Consider the following 14,453-nt stretch of genomic DNA (forward strand, 5'->3'; position numbering starts at 1 on the left):
CACAAATCCAACATCCCCAGATAGCTCTATTCTGGGGGACCAACATACTTAAAAATTAGCCCATTCGGATGAATGGTTCGTGAGATATGGGGTTCCAAAGATTTGACCGACCGCATGGGTAAAGTATCCGAAAACAGTTCCATGCATTTTGGCCCTGCGGTCGGTCACAAACAAGGGAATGAAAACAGGCGAATTGCCTGTGTTATAGAGCCTGGAGAGGGTTTGAATGAATTCCCTTGTTTATGGGGCTCTTTCTACCGAACGGCGGGTCATTCGGTAGTTTCCATACGAATTTCTGGAAGTATGGAGGTCTCAGCGGTGTTTGCCTAGTCAAGTGTCCGATTTTAGTTCCAGACACTCGACGGCAAAACACCGCTGTTCGGTAGTTTAAGATGGCCGCCGCCACGTGTTTGTTTCCCGAATGGCGGCCACCCAGAGGACAAAGACCACACTGCACTGATTGCCAATTACCTGTTTGCAACATTGTTGCAAACGGTAATTGGAGGCACACTCATTCCTGGGTGGTCTGGTTGTTCGGTAGTTTCATTCCCTTGTTTTATTTGAATGATTCTACCGAACAACTAGAGGAATACAATTCTTTACATACATTTAACTGTCATTATACCCGGATACCATGCTTTCTATACATGTACATACACATTAAACCAGCCATATGACCAAATACACTTATTCTCATACATGTCGTGGGACAGCCCGGTACCAATCCGCTACACTGCTCCCCCTTGCCCACAAGCCGGCATACACAGTCTGATCCAACACGGATCGGCTTGGGGATGTCCGGGGGCTCACGGATCATTTCTCTAAGTCAGTTTGTCTTGACAACCCGTCAGCATTTCCATTCTGCTTACCCGGCCGGTACTGGATATTAAAGTCAAAAGGCTGTAGCGCCAAACTCCAGCGCAGCAGCCTGGCGTTGTCCCCAGCCACCCGGTTCAGCCAGACTAACGGGTTGTGATCCGTGAGCAAGGAAAAGGGCTGTCCATATAAATAGGGTTGTAGCTTCTTTAGGGCCCACACCACAGCCAGGCATTCCTTTTCGATGGCGGCGTAGCTTACTTCTCGAGGTAACAGTTTGCGACTGATGTAAGCCACTGGATGTTCCCCGCCATCGGCCCCGACTTGACTCAGTACTGCCCCCAATCCAAACATAGAAGCGTCTGTGTGAACAAGAAAACGTTTAGTTGGATTGGGAGCTGCCAAGACAGGGGCATTTATCAGTGCATTTTTCAATTGTTGGAATGCCTGCTCACACTCCGGGGTCCAGTTTACTTGGCGGGGAAGGTTCTTACGGGTCAGGTCAGTGAGGGGTTTGGCCAGGGCGCTATAATTGGGAACAAACTTCCGGTAATACCCTGCTGTCCCTAGAAACGCTAAAACCTGGGTCTTAGTCCTAGGGGTGGGCCACTGGGCTACAGCCTCTACTTTGGCGGGTTCGGGTTTTTGTTTACCGCACCCTACTCTATGTCCCAGGTATTGTACCTCAGCCATGCCGATACTACACTTGGCCGGCTTCAAGGTCAGACCTGCTTCCCTTATCCTATCTAGTACAGCTCCGATGTGAGCTAAGTGTTCCTGCCACGTATTGCTAAAAATAGCAATATCGTCCAGGTAGGCACATGTATAGTCCTGGAATCCATCTAGGAGTCGATCCACCATCCTTTGGAAGGTGGCTGGGGCATTTTTCATCCCAAATGGCATGACCTTAAACTGGTACAAGCCAAATGGGGTGACAAAGGCCGACTTCGGGATGGCGTCTGGGGCCAGGGGGATTTGCCAATACCCTTTACACAAGTCAATAGTGGTGAGGTATTGGCCCCTGGCCATTCTGTCCAGTAACTCGTCTATCCGGGGCATCGGATAGGCGTCAGATACAGTCTTCTCGTTCAATCTCCTATAGTCCACGCAGAAGCGGGTCGTACCGTCTCGCTTTGGTACGAGGACTACAGGAGATGCCCAAGGACTGTCTGAGGGTTCAATCACCCCCAGTTGGAGCATTTCGTCGATCTCCTTACGCATGTTTGCCCGTACCGCTTCTGGAATGCGGTATGGCGTCTGGCGCATGGGTAGTTGCCCTGGGGTCTCGACCCGGTGAGTTGCCAGAGGCGTGTATCCAGGTACATTAGAGAACGTGTCGCGTTTCTCTTCCAATAGTTGCTGTACCTCGATCCGCTCCTGTGGGCTCAGCCGATCTCCCAGCGTAACCTCCCCTAAATCTCCGGACAGCTGCCCATCCCCCAGCAAATCGGGGAGGGGTAAGCTGTCAAACTCTTCCGTGTTAGGGGCACAGATGGCGGTTACCTCCTCAGTACGCTCGTGGTAGGGCTTCAGCATGTTCACATGGAGCATGCGTCGCCCCCCAGTCCCTGTGCAGGGGCCGATAATATAGGTGGTATCGCATCTTTGCTCCACCACCTTATATGGGCCCTGCCAGGCGGCCTGTAACTTATCATGTCGGACAGGTTTTAAAATTAGTACCTTCTGCCCGACCTGAAAGCTACGGTCCCTGGCTCCCCGATCATACCATGTACGCTGGCGGGTCTGGGCCTCCTGAAGGTTTTCCCGTACCGTCTTGGTCAACGCTTCTAGGCGGTCCCGAAAGGCCAACACATATGGTAGGATGGGAGTGCCATCTGTGCTCCGGTCTCCCTCCCAATGCTCTCTAATAAGATCCAATGGGCCTCGGACCCTCCTTCCAAACAATAATTCAAACGGGGAGAACCCTGTGGATTCCTGCGGCACCTCCCGGTATGCAAATAGGAGGTGCGGCAGGAATCGTTCCCAGTCCTTGTGGGTCTCTGCGAAGGTTCGGAGCATCTGCTTCAAGGTACCATTGAATCGTTCGCAGAGCCCGTTCGTCTGGGGGTGGTAAGGGGCGCTGATAATAGGCTTAATGCCACAGATCCTCCAGAGGTGTTGGGTGAATTCTGCGGTAAACTGGGTACCCTGATCCGAGATAATCTCCCTGGGTAATCCCATCCGGGAGAATATCCGCATGAGGGCATCCGCGACCGTCTCAGCGTGGATGTTGGTCAGAGCCACTGCCTCTGGATACCTGGTGGCATAATCTACGACCGTTAAAATATACCGTTTTCCTGACGGGCTAACTTTATTGAGGGGGCCTATCAGATCCACCGCTATTCGGCTAAAAGGTTCCTCTATTATGGGTAAGGGGTGAAGTTTAGCCTTCCTGCGATCCCCCCTTTTTCCCACTCTCTGGCAGGTATCGCAAGTCGTGCAATATCTGCGTACTTCCTGGCTAATCCCTGGCCAGAAGAAACTCTGGGTTAGTCTGTACCTGGTGCGACTAACCCCTAGATGTCCGGATAGCGGAATATCATGCGCTATCCGGAGTAATTCAGCCCGGTACCGCTGTGGTACCACTAATTGTCTCCTCGCTATCGGGTCTAACCCCGTAATCTGTTTGGTTGTTTCCCTGTATAAAAGTTGTTTATCCCAGATAAACTTCTCTCCCTCCGCCCCGGGGGAACCCGTGCCAACCTTGTCCCTATACACCTGAAGCGTGGGGTCTGTTGCGACTTCAGCTACAAATTCATTAGGTGGAGCCCAGGGGACACATTCTAGAGGGGGGGTAGGGTTGCTTACCTGGACCTCCGGCAGTGTGTTGTGGTCCTGGGTGCGGGCCTGTTGTCGGGTGACTACAGGGTTGACCTCTCCTGTGGTGGGTGACTGGGGCTCAAAAGCAGAAGTGAGCCTCCCCAGATCGTTCCCCAATAAAACCTCCGCCGGTAAATGTGGCATCAACCCCACCTCCACTTCCCCTGCCCCCGCTCCCCAATGTAAATGTACCCTTGCTGTAGGTAGCCGGTACACTGCTCCCCCAGCTACCCGGACGGCAACAGTTTTGTTCAGTTTTGCCTGATCTGAAATCAGGTGGCTCTGTACCAAAGTGATGGTGGCTCCCGAATCTCGTAATCCCCGGACTGCTGTACCATTCAGATATACCGTCTGTCGATGGTGCCGTAGATTATCCACATTGGCCTGGACCGGATCTGCCTCGTGCAGTACCTCCCATTGTTCCACAGTAGTAATGGGGACTGCGGAACCATATGGGGTGGTGACTAGGTCCTGGTAGTGGTGGGCTGCGGCCGCCCTGGGTGGAGGTGGGCCTGGACGAATCCAGGTGGAACGGTCCCGTAGCTGTGGGCATTCCCTTTTATAATGTCCCCACTTCTGGCAGTGATGACAGGGGCCAGCGGTGGGTTGTCGGAACCGGGGCTGTGCAGCGGGTGGTGGAGGTGGTGGTAGCGGTCTCGGTGGAGCTGGGGTGTAGTTGTTTCCCCCGAATGTTTTAAAGGTTGCTTTTGGAGCTGCAGGTTTTTGTGACCTGCGTGCATCCAGGTAGTCATCCGCTTTCCTAGCCGCCTCGGTAAGGGAAGTAGGGTTTCTGTCCCTTACCCATTCCTGGACCTCATTGGTTACTCCCTCATAGAACTGCTCCATCAGCAACATTTGTATTACATCCTCCATAGAACGTGCCTTGCTAGCTTGCACCCACCCGAGCGCTGCCCCCTGTAATCGGCATGCCCACTCTGCGTGCGAGTCCTTCTCTGTTTTCTTTAGATCCCGGAACCTCCGCCGGTATGCCTCGGGTGTTATAGCATACCTGGCGAGTATAATTTCTTTCACTTTACTGTAATTCCTTATTTCGTCATTAGGTACAGTCCGATATGCCTCTGCTGCCCTCCCGGTTAACCTTCCGGCCAAAATAGGTACCCAGTCCTCTGCGTTAATTTTATGCAGTGCACACAGTCTTTCAAAGTCTTGCAGGAAAGCGTCTATATCTTCCTCTGCCTCCACATATGTTTTAAAAGCCTGGTATGGTATTTTAGGCTTACCTTCCTGTGGCACATTAATTGCAGAGCTTTGTTCTGGTGCCTGTGTCCTTAGGATGAATTCTTGTACCTCGGCCATTGTCCTGGTAACAATTTCTGTTGGGGGGTTTTCCCCATAAAAGGATAGCCTGAACTGAACCTGCCTCTGGAATTCCGATCCTTGTGGTGTTCCTCCCGGCTCCCTCTGTGCCGGAACTGAATCGCCCTCCATTCTGTACTCTGCCATGAGTTCTGTAACAAGTACTGCTTTCTCCTTATTGCTGGCTTGTATACCCCTTGCCTCTAGGAGGTCCTTTAGCGTGGAGCGTTTTAGCGCAGAAAAATCAATCTCCATCCGTACTCCATTTACGCTTGTTCCTCTGTGAGTTTGGATCCCAGCGCTGCCAACCAATGTAGCGGAGAGCCGATCTTGCACAGCTATTCTCCACTAGAGATTCCAGTGAGGCTCAGGAACAAGGTGATGTTAAGTCCACAGGCAAGGTTTCCAGCAGGTAAAGTAATACAGCAGTATCCCCATCGCAATCCCAATAACTGGACGACACACAGTTTCAGGAGTAGTCTCACAAGCTTTATTCCACAGTTCCTTATAAAGCCCTCTCCCATGCAAGGGAGGAGGTTCTATCACTTAAGACATTATCCAATCTCTAAGTAGTAACCTCCCACAGATCTCCTCCCCTCCTCTAGCATCATAATCCCCTTATTGTGTACACAGTTTTCCCCGAGTTTTGGATGTACCCTAAATACTTGGGGTACATCCACAAATCCAACATCCCCAGATAGCTCTATTCTGGGGGACCAACATACTTAAAAATTAGCCCATTCGGATGAATGGTTCGTGAGATATGGGGTTCCAAAGATTTGACCGACCGCATGGGTAAAGTATCCGAAAACAGTTCCATGCATTTTGGCCCTGCGGTCGGTCACAAACAAGGGAATGAAAACAGGCGAATTGCCTGTGTTATAGAGCCTGGAGAGGGTTTGAATGAATTCCCTTGTTTATGGGGCTCTTTCTACCGAACGGCGGGTCATTCGGTAGTTTCCATACGAATTTCTGGAAGTATGGAGGTCTCAGCGGTGTTTGCCTAGTCAAGTGTCCGATTTTAGTTCCAGACACTCGACGGCAAAACACCGCTGTTCGGTAGTTTAAGATGGCCGCCGCCACGTGTTTGTTTCCCGAATGGCGGCCACCCAGAGGACAAAGACCACACTGCACTGATTGCCAATTACCTGTTTGCAACATTGTTGCAAACGGTAATTGGAGGCACACTCATTCCTGGGTGGTCTGGTTGTTCGGTAGTTTCATTCCCTTGTTTTATTTGAATGATTCTACCGAACAACTAGAGGAATACAATTCTTTACATACATTTAACTGTCATTATACCCGGATACCATGCTTTCTATACATGTACATACACATTAAACCAGCCATATGACCAAATACACTTATTCTCATACATGTCGTGGGACAGCCCGGTACCAATCCGCTACATACATAAATCCTGGACTGTTGGTGGTCCACGAGGGTTGGGTTGGGGACCACTGCCTTAAAAGATCAATCAGCATTGAAGGCCAAATGGATAGGCAATCAACACGGAAGGCCAAATGGAAAGGCATTTGTATCTTGGTGCCATATAGGTCAGAATCTAGAGGTGTGACAATTATTTTACATACATATTTAAACCCCCTAATCCAACACACACTCTAGGGCCTGAGGGTTGCCCACTATACCATTTTTTACGTGTGTGATCCCAATGAACCTAATGCACCTTTTTATGTTAAACTGTATAATGACTTGCTTCCTTTTACAGGTTGCAACTTTATCCCTGGGGATGATTTATGTAGATGAGGAAGTAGACAGATCCTCCTCCTCTAATCTCCAGACTTCAAGAGCCTTTATATGATTATATAATTCACTGGGTCTGGTGAATGCTTGACAAACATTTAATCCACAGGTCAAATGATACACTAACACCTCTAGATCACAGGCTCCAGAATAGATAATTTATTTATTACTCCTCACACTTTCCACATGTGACACACACCCAGAAATCCAACTTACATCCTCCATGTTCACCAATCACTATATTTTTTTAATATTTTGAGAATTATCCCGGACGTTATCTTTTCATTTAGCAACTAATCTCATTAACCTTGACTGGTAGGGCATGTCTGTTCAAATCAGTAATAGCCCCAAAATCTTCATATATTTTCAGATGATAAAAAAAAAAAAATCTCTAGACTTTTTTCCTTTCTGTGGAATGGTAAGTCTCCCTGGATTAAAAAGCTACAGCTGTAAAAAAATATAAGCTCGGCCTCAACCTCCCTGAACTTATAGACTACAACTTGGTGACCTAATACCACCATGCTGTGGACTGGATCTCAAGGGAAGATTGTTAAACTGTTGATCACATGGACCAACAATCACACTCTTAAATTTTACCACTGAGTCATTACTAAAGCTTCTGGATCCTAAGAACAAATATCCTCATCTTCTTATCCCTGTTTTTCCTATCTGCAAGTTCATAGCTATTTCTAATCCCTATGGCCAAGACTCACATATTTAGATTGGGGTAATTCATTGGTTAAGTGAGCACTTCTTTTTCAAACCAAACAAAACTATTTGAGTGAGTTATACTCACAAATACGATCTTGCATTCAATATGTGCCTCATTTATCTGGTCTTGGTTGGCCAATTTTCCTAAACTTAACATTGAACTCTATTCAAGAACTGTTACCTGCCTCCACATATCAGGAAATGCACTTGAAGATATGCCATCAGTTCCATGTGGCTTATTTAGCACCAGATAAACAACATCAATCAAAAATCCAGTGTCTCTGGTCCTGAGGACAAGGGTTTTGGAGGCTTATCCGAAGTTATGCTCTTTACATTTTTCCTTCCCTATATCTTTTGAATTAGTGATATTGGGTTTCTCCTTACTCCAGTATCACATCACTCAAGATTTACACTGATTATGACCAGGATAATCACAACATTTGATTCAGACTGATCCTCCAACCCTAAACCATTTTAAATCTAAATTTAATTTTGGTTTCAGTATGAATTGGATGGAAACTTGTACTAACAAAGATAAACATACCAAACGTTTTTCTCAAATTTGGCAACCATACATTAATTCCCTTGATACCCCTATTAAACAAAAATGTTTATGAGTAAGATTTTAATTTGTAACTTCTTTAAACATGTTTTATAAAATGTGCTTATTTTATGTTATTTCCTATGAGATACTATATCATCACAAAGAAATATATATGTTTAATAATTACATTTGAGTACAGAACCAGAATCAAAGTCAATGTTTTAGACCTTTGCAATTGGGAAAGCACTATGCAAAAATGTTCTTATGGGTAGTATTATTTAATGAAAATGTTTTAAGCATACCAATCTATATTATACAATGACAAAACCGTACCTATTATCACAATAAATATGAAAATACCAAAATGTTTTAACCCTTCAAATCATTTTAAAGTTATTTATTAAGACATTCTTGCACCTTGGTTGGTAATTTTTTTGTTTATTAAATAAACCATTTGGTTCTCTTTTGAAATTCATCAGAACGGCCAAAAATGTAGGATTTAAATAAAACTGCAGTCTGTCATTTTGGATTAATATACAATAGAATTTTTGAGCCAAATTAAATGGCAGAAGGTGCAGCCATTCTTGGTAGTAAGGGAAATGGAAAGTTATGCAGAAAAAGATTGGCACAAACAGAAAGAATAAAGACGTACAGAGGCCCACTAAGAGGCTGTAAATATTTTGTTGCCCTTTTTTTCTGTTCTTACTTCTGGCATTCACTTTAACAAATCAGTTCATTCCAGGACATACTTGAAAACAATATTGATCTTAATGTATTCATCCTAATAGAACATTTTATAAACAAAAATCTCAATATTTTTTTAGAATCGGGACATTGGTTGCAAATGTCATTTAACATAAAATACAAAAAAAAAATCACAATTAAAGGACATACCATGTTAACAAATAATCCAAGTTATGCAATATTATCATTAAAAAAAGTACTCAGTGTTAAAATTTGTGCAGCTGCTGTTAATTGCAAGGTAAGCAGTAGCAGCATGTTGCAAAAAATGTAAAAATCTTTTTATTTGTTATTAACCCCCTAAGGATGGGGGCAATTATTCTGGGCCAAAACAAAACCAAGAATGTCTGTTCAATCACAATTTACCTCTTTCCTATTAAGTGTACCCACACTTCTTAGATATAATTTTGTTCAGGGGAAATAGGCTTAAATATTTAGAAATCTAAAAAAGTGAGAGAAATTAAGAAATCAAGAATTTTTATTTTCCAAGGTCTGCGTGTCATTGTAACTGTGAATGTCATACTATAGTTTTATTGGTTTTATACATTTTTACTGCAATAAAGTACACATATTTGTATACTGTGATGTCCCACGAGTAAAACGATGCCCCCCCCCCCCCCCCCCCATTTACAGGTTTCATGGTGTTTTGGAAAGTTACAGGGTCAAATCAAGGGTTTTCCCATTTCAGTTTTTACACATTGAAATTTTGCCTGATTGGTTTACTGAGCCTATGTTGCATTTGATACCGTAATGCAATCCAGGAATAAAAATGACCTCCATCATGGCATAACATTTGCAAAAGTAAGCAACACCGGGTATTCAAGATGGAATATATCTAGTCTTTTGTAGAAGCCGCTTAGTCACAAACCCTGGTCATATTTGTTTTTTGTATTTTTCACACAAAAGCCAGACTTTCACTGATGATATCATCTTCACTTTACTGCTCTAAAACACTTGTATATAAAATGTAATTTTGCAGTCCCCCTGCAGCTAATCTGTCAATCACACCAATCTGAGTCATGTGATTGCGGTGTGCTATGCCGTCCTTATGGCAATAAAGTCCTCCTTTTGTAAGACAGTACAGCACACCCTAACATCGGAAAGGGATAAACAGTAACAGGTCTTTTTTTGTTTGTTTTTTAAAGTGTCAATTATGGGGTTAAGAACTTGCCATGTTTAACTCCACTCCCACTCTCCACTTTGTAGCTTTTTAAATAGATTTTAGCTCAGATTTATTGTTGGTCCTAATTTCACGCAAACATGCACACAAAAAGTTTACTAAATCTGGTATTGGAAGTTACTGTAAACATTTTAAATATGTGTGGTATTTATATGTGATTTTTTTTTATCAAATTCCAGACATACAGGACCTTTTGCAACCAATAAGAATGTACATGGACATGGTGTTTTTCCATCCCAACATGGATGTACAAAACACTGTCAGATTAAAATGTTTCTCTATAATTACATGGCATTTATTGTAATTAGTATAATAATCATGTTATGAAATCAGCAAATGTATATTAGAATAGGTGATGTATTATAATTTAAAGATGCTATGACACACGTTACAGTACACTATACTAAAAGTTCATTTACATTAAAACTGGCTTAGAAAGCCAGTTGTTTTCACTTAGGATAATATACTTGAATATTAAACAACAATTTACTATTAATTTTTTCATGACAAATGTGATGATGTCACTTCTAAGAACATAAAAGCAAACCATGTTATCTACAGATAGTTGGTAATCTTCTATCCCATTGTTATGCTACCGGCATAGGAGTAAAGACCACACATTTGGAGATCTGGAACAGATGAAGATTTGGAGATATCTCCAAGTACAACAAATTGTAGTATGCAGTCATTTTGCCCTAATGTATTGCATTCTTGACCCAGTCACACTTTGGGAATAAAAGGCATATTGTAAGAAAACCCAATTATTCTAGTTTTCAAGATATACTAACTTTTGTCTAATTCTAAAATAGGGACAGACAGATAAAGATAAGATAGTCAAAATGGACTATATAAGTACCAAAACAATGTTAGTTTAATAGAGTGGTTTTGGTGTATAGATCATGACCCTGCAGTCTCACTACTCAATTCCTTACCAATTGGATGTTAAATTACTTTGTGTATGGAGCCCCAGTCATGCCTCCACTGTCACTCTACACATCTATTGTAAAGAGAGATCTAATATTTACATTTTGTTTATTGCACAGTAAGTTTAATTTAAATTGTATCATCTCCTGCTTTGTTATGAGCCTGTAGGTGTCTCCTGTATGCGATTAAAGTTCAATAAACAGAGCAGGAGTTACAAACTTCTAAAGTAAACACACTGTGCTGTCACATCTGATTGGAAAAAAAATCATATTTTCATGTGGGCTGTTTAAATCACAGCCAGGAGTAGTGTGGAGTGTGGCTTGAGCAGTATAAACAGAAACAAAATACATTTTATTCCTAAATTGCAGAGAAGTGAGCGGTAAGACTGCAGTCAAAGCTGCTTCATTAAAATGGTTGTTTTGGTGCTTAAATTATTCATTTAATTGATTATAGTAAGCAAATGAAAAGCTCCAGTTGCTTCTGAGGGGAAATAATTAAATCAGGTACCGTAGATTCTTAAAAGACTGATTTCTGAAATCACTGTAATTTCATCATTAGATCCTCAACAGTCTAGAACATCCCTCCAATAAAGTATTACCAAAGCACATTTTGGCTGAGAGAGAGAAATATATATATATATATATATATATATATATATATATATATATATATATATATATATATATATATATATATACACAGGGAGTGCAGAATTATTAGGCAAATGAGTATTTTGACCACATCATCCTCTTTATGCATGTTGTCTTACTCCAAGCTGTATAGGCTCGAAAGCCTACTACCAATTAAGCATATTAGGTGATGTGCATCTCTGTAATGAGAAGGGGTGTGGTCTAATGACATCAACACCTTATATCAGGTGTGCATAATTATTAGGCAACTTCCTTTCCTTTGGCAAAATGGGTCAAAAGAAGGACTTGACAGGCTCAGAAAAGTCAAAAATAGTGAGATATCTTGCAGAGGGATGCAGCACTCTTAAAATTGCAAAGCTTCTGAAGCGTGATCATCGAACAATCAAGCGTTTCATTCAAAATAGTCAACAGGGTCGCAAGAAGCGTGTGGAAAAACCAAAGCGCAAAATAACTGCCCATGAACTGAAAAAAAAGTCAAGCGTGCAGCTGCCAAGATGCCACTTGCCACCAGTTTGGCCATATTTCAGAGCTGCAACATCACTGGAGTGCCCAAAAGCACAAGGTGTGCAATACTCAGAGACATGGCCAAGGTAAGAAAGGCTGAAAGACGACCACCACTGAACAAGACACACAAGCTGAAACGTCAAGACTGGGCCAAGAAATATCTCAAGACTGATTTTTCTAAGGTTTTATGGACTGATGAAATGAGAGTGAGTCTTGATGGGCCAGATGGATGGGCCCGTGGCTGGATTGGTAAAGGGCATAGAGCTCCAGTCCGACTCAGACGCCAGCAAGGTGGAGGTGGAGTACTGGTTTGGGCTGGTATCATCAAAGATGAGCTTGTGGGGCCTTTTCGGGTTAAGGATGGAGTTAAGCTCAACTCCCAGTCCTACTGCCAGTTTCTGGAAGACACCTTCTTCAAGCAGTGGTACAGGAAGAAGTCTGTATCCTTCAAGAAAAACATGATTTTCATGCAGGACAATGCTCCATCACACGCGTCCAAGTACTCCACAGCGTGGCTGGCAAGAAAGGGTATAAAAGAAGAAAATCTAATGACATGGCCTCCTTGTTCACCTGATCTGAACCCCATTGAGAACCTGTGGTCCATCATCAAATGTGAGATTTACAAGGAGGGAAAACAGTACACCTCTCTGAACAGTGTCTGGGAGGCTGTGGTTTCTTCTGCACGCAATGCTGATGGTGAACAGATCAAAACACTGACAGAATCCATGGATGGCAGGCTTTTGAGTGTCCTTGCAAAGAAAGGTGGCTATATTGGTCACTGATTTGTTTTTGTTTTGTTTTTGAATGTCAGAAATGTATATTTGTGAATGTTGAGATGTTATATTGGTTTCACTGGTAAAAATAAATAATTGAAATGGGTATATATTTGTTTTTTGTTAAGTTGCCTAATAATTATGCACAGTAATAGTCACCTGCACACACAGATATCCCCCTAAAATAGCTAAAACTAAAAACAAACTAAAAACTACTTCCAAAAATATTCAGCTTTGATATTAATGAGTTTTTTGGGTTCATTGAGAACATGGTTGTTGTTCAATAATAAAATTAATCCTCAAAAATACAACTTGCCTAATAATTCTGCACTCCCTGTATATATATATATATATATATATATATATATATATATATATATATATATATATAATGTTAGACCAAATATTTGCATATTACTTGATTAAAGGTCACTGGTTTATGCTTCAATGCTTTTGGAAACACAAACATCTAATTTACAATATGTTTTGTAATGTTTCAATTACAGGCCTTGTGTCAGAGCTTTCTGGTTGCTCAATTTAGGAAAAAGGTGAAGTGTACAATTAGAATAATATAGCACCTGCATAAAAAATAAAAATACATGCTAAGCTCTCTATTATGTACAAGGTTAGTAATTCGTTTAAGCCATAAATTCAACATAATCAATATATTATATTAAGCCTCTAAAGCAGGGGTTCTCAACCTTGTCCTCAAGAACCCCCTACCAGTCCAGGGTTTAGGGATTACCTGGGTGTGTCTAAGGTGTTTAGAAAAAGAAAAAAAAACACCTTAGAGTCTAAGGTGTTTTTTGTTCCCTTTTTCTAAACACCTTAGACACACCCAGGTAATCCCCAAATCCTGGACTGGTAGGGGGTCCTGAGGACTGGGTTGAGAACCCCTGCTCTAAAGGATGGATCACAAATATGTTGCCTATTGAAAATCCAAAACTGAAATGGTTTGCATTCTTACAAAGAGGACCCATCTCTTTTTCTGTTGAGCACCCTGCCCTGCAGCCCCCCGCACCCCAGCATCAGATGCCCCTTTGGGGGTGACCAGAGGAAAGTATGAATTTGAGGAGATTTTGGATTGCAATGTCACTAAAATATTAATTTCCCATTGATATGGAACAGATATACTATATGCATTGAAATTATATACTTAATATACTTTAATTGTTTAATAGTTTTGACACTGTATTTTTTTAATTGTGTTTTTTTTATCACATTAATTGTGTTTTATATATATTCACAATGCTCTTACAACAGATTGATTAAATACACTTTAGTTCATTTAGCATGAGCATTATTTAATTTTATAACATGACAGGAGGCTTCGTATTTGCTTAAGTCTCTCTTTACTAGAACTCCACAGCAGCACAGAAAACAACCAATCAGAGAAAAGTTAGGTACTATAAAACTCCCCTCCACATGCATCATTTCCTCTTTCTTTGCTGCTCCGCATCAGTACAGGTCAGAGTACCACTGCCTCCTGCTTATATTAGTGGGTGGCTTTGGGTTTTATTCTTATTTTCAGTATTCTATTTTATATATTCTAGATTGCCCTTGTGGGATTTATCTTCAGTTTTCAGTATATTATATTCAGTTATTTATTTTACCCTGGTTAGATTTTTTTCTTATGTATTCTATACTGTTTATGTCTTTGTGGGATTTTTATTCCTATACTGTGTTATGTATCTTTGTGGGATTTTTAT

Source organism: Pelobates fuscus, chromosome 5 (genome assembly GCF_036172605.1).
Source record: "Pelobates fuscus isolate aPelFus1 chromosome 5, aPelFus1.pri, whole genome shotgun sequence".
NCBI classification, from domain to species: domain Eukaryota; kingdom Metazoa; phylum Chordata; class Amphibia; order Anura; family Pelobatidae; genus Pelobates; species Pelobates fuscus.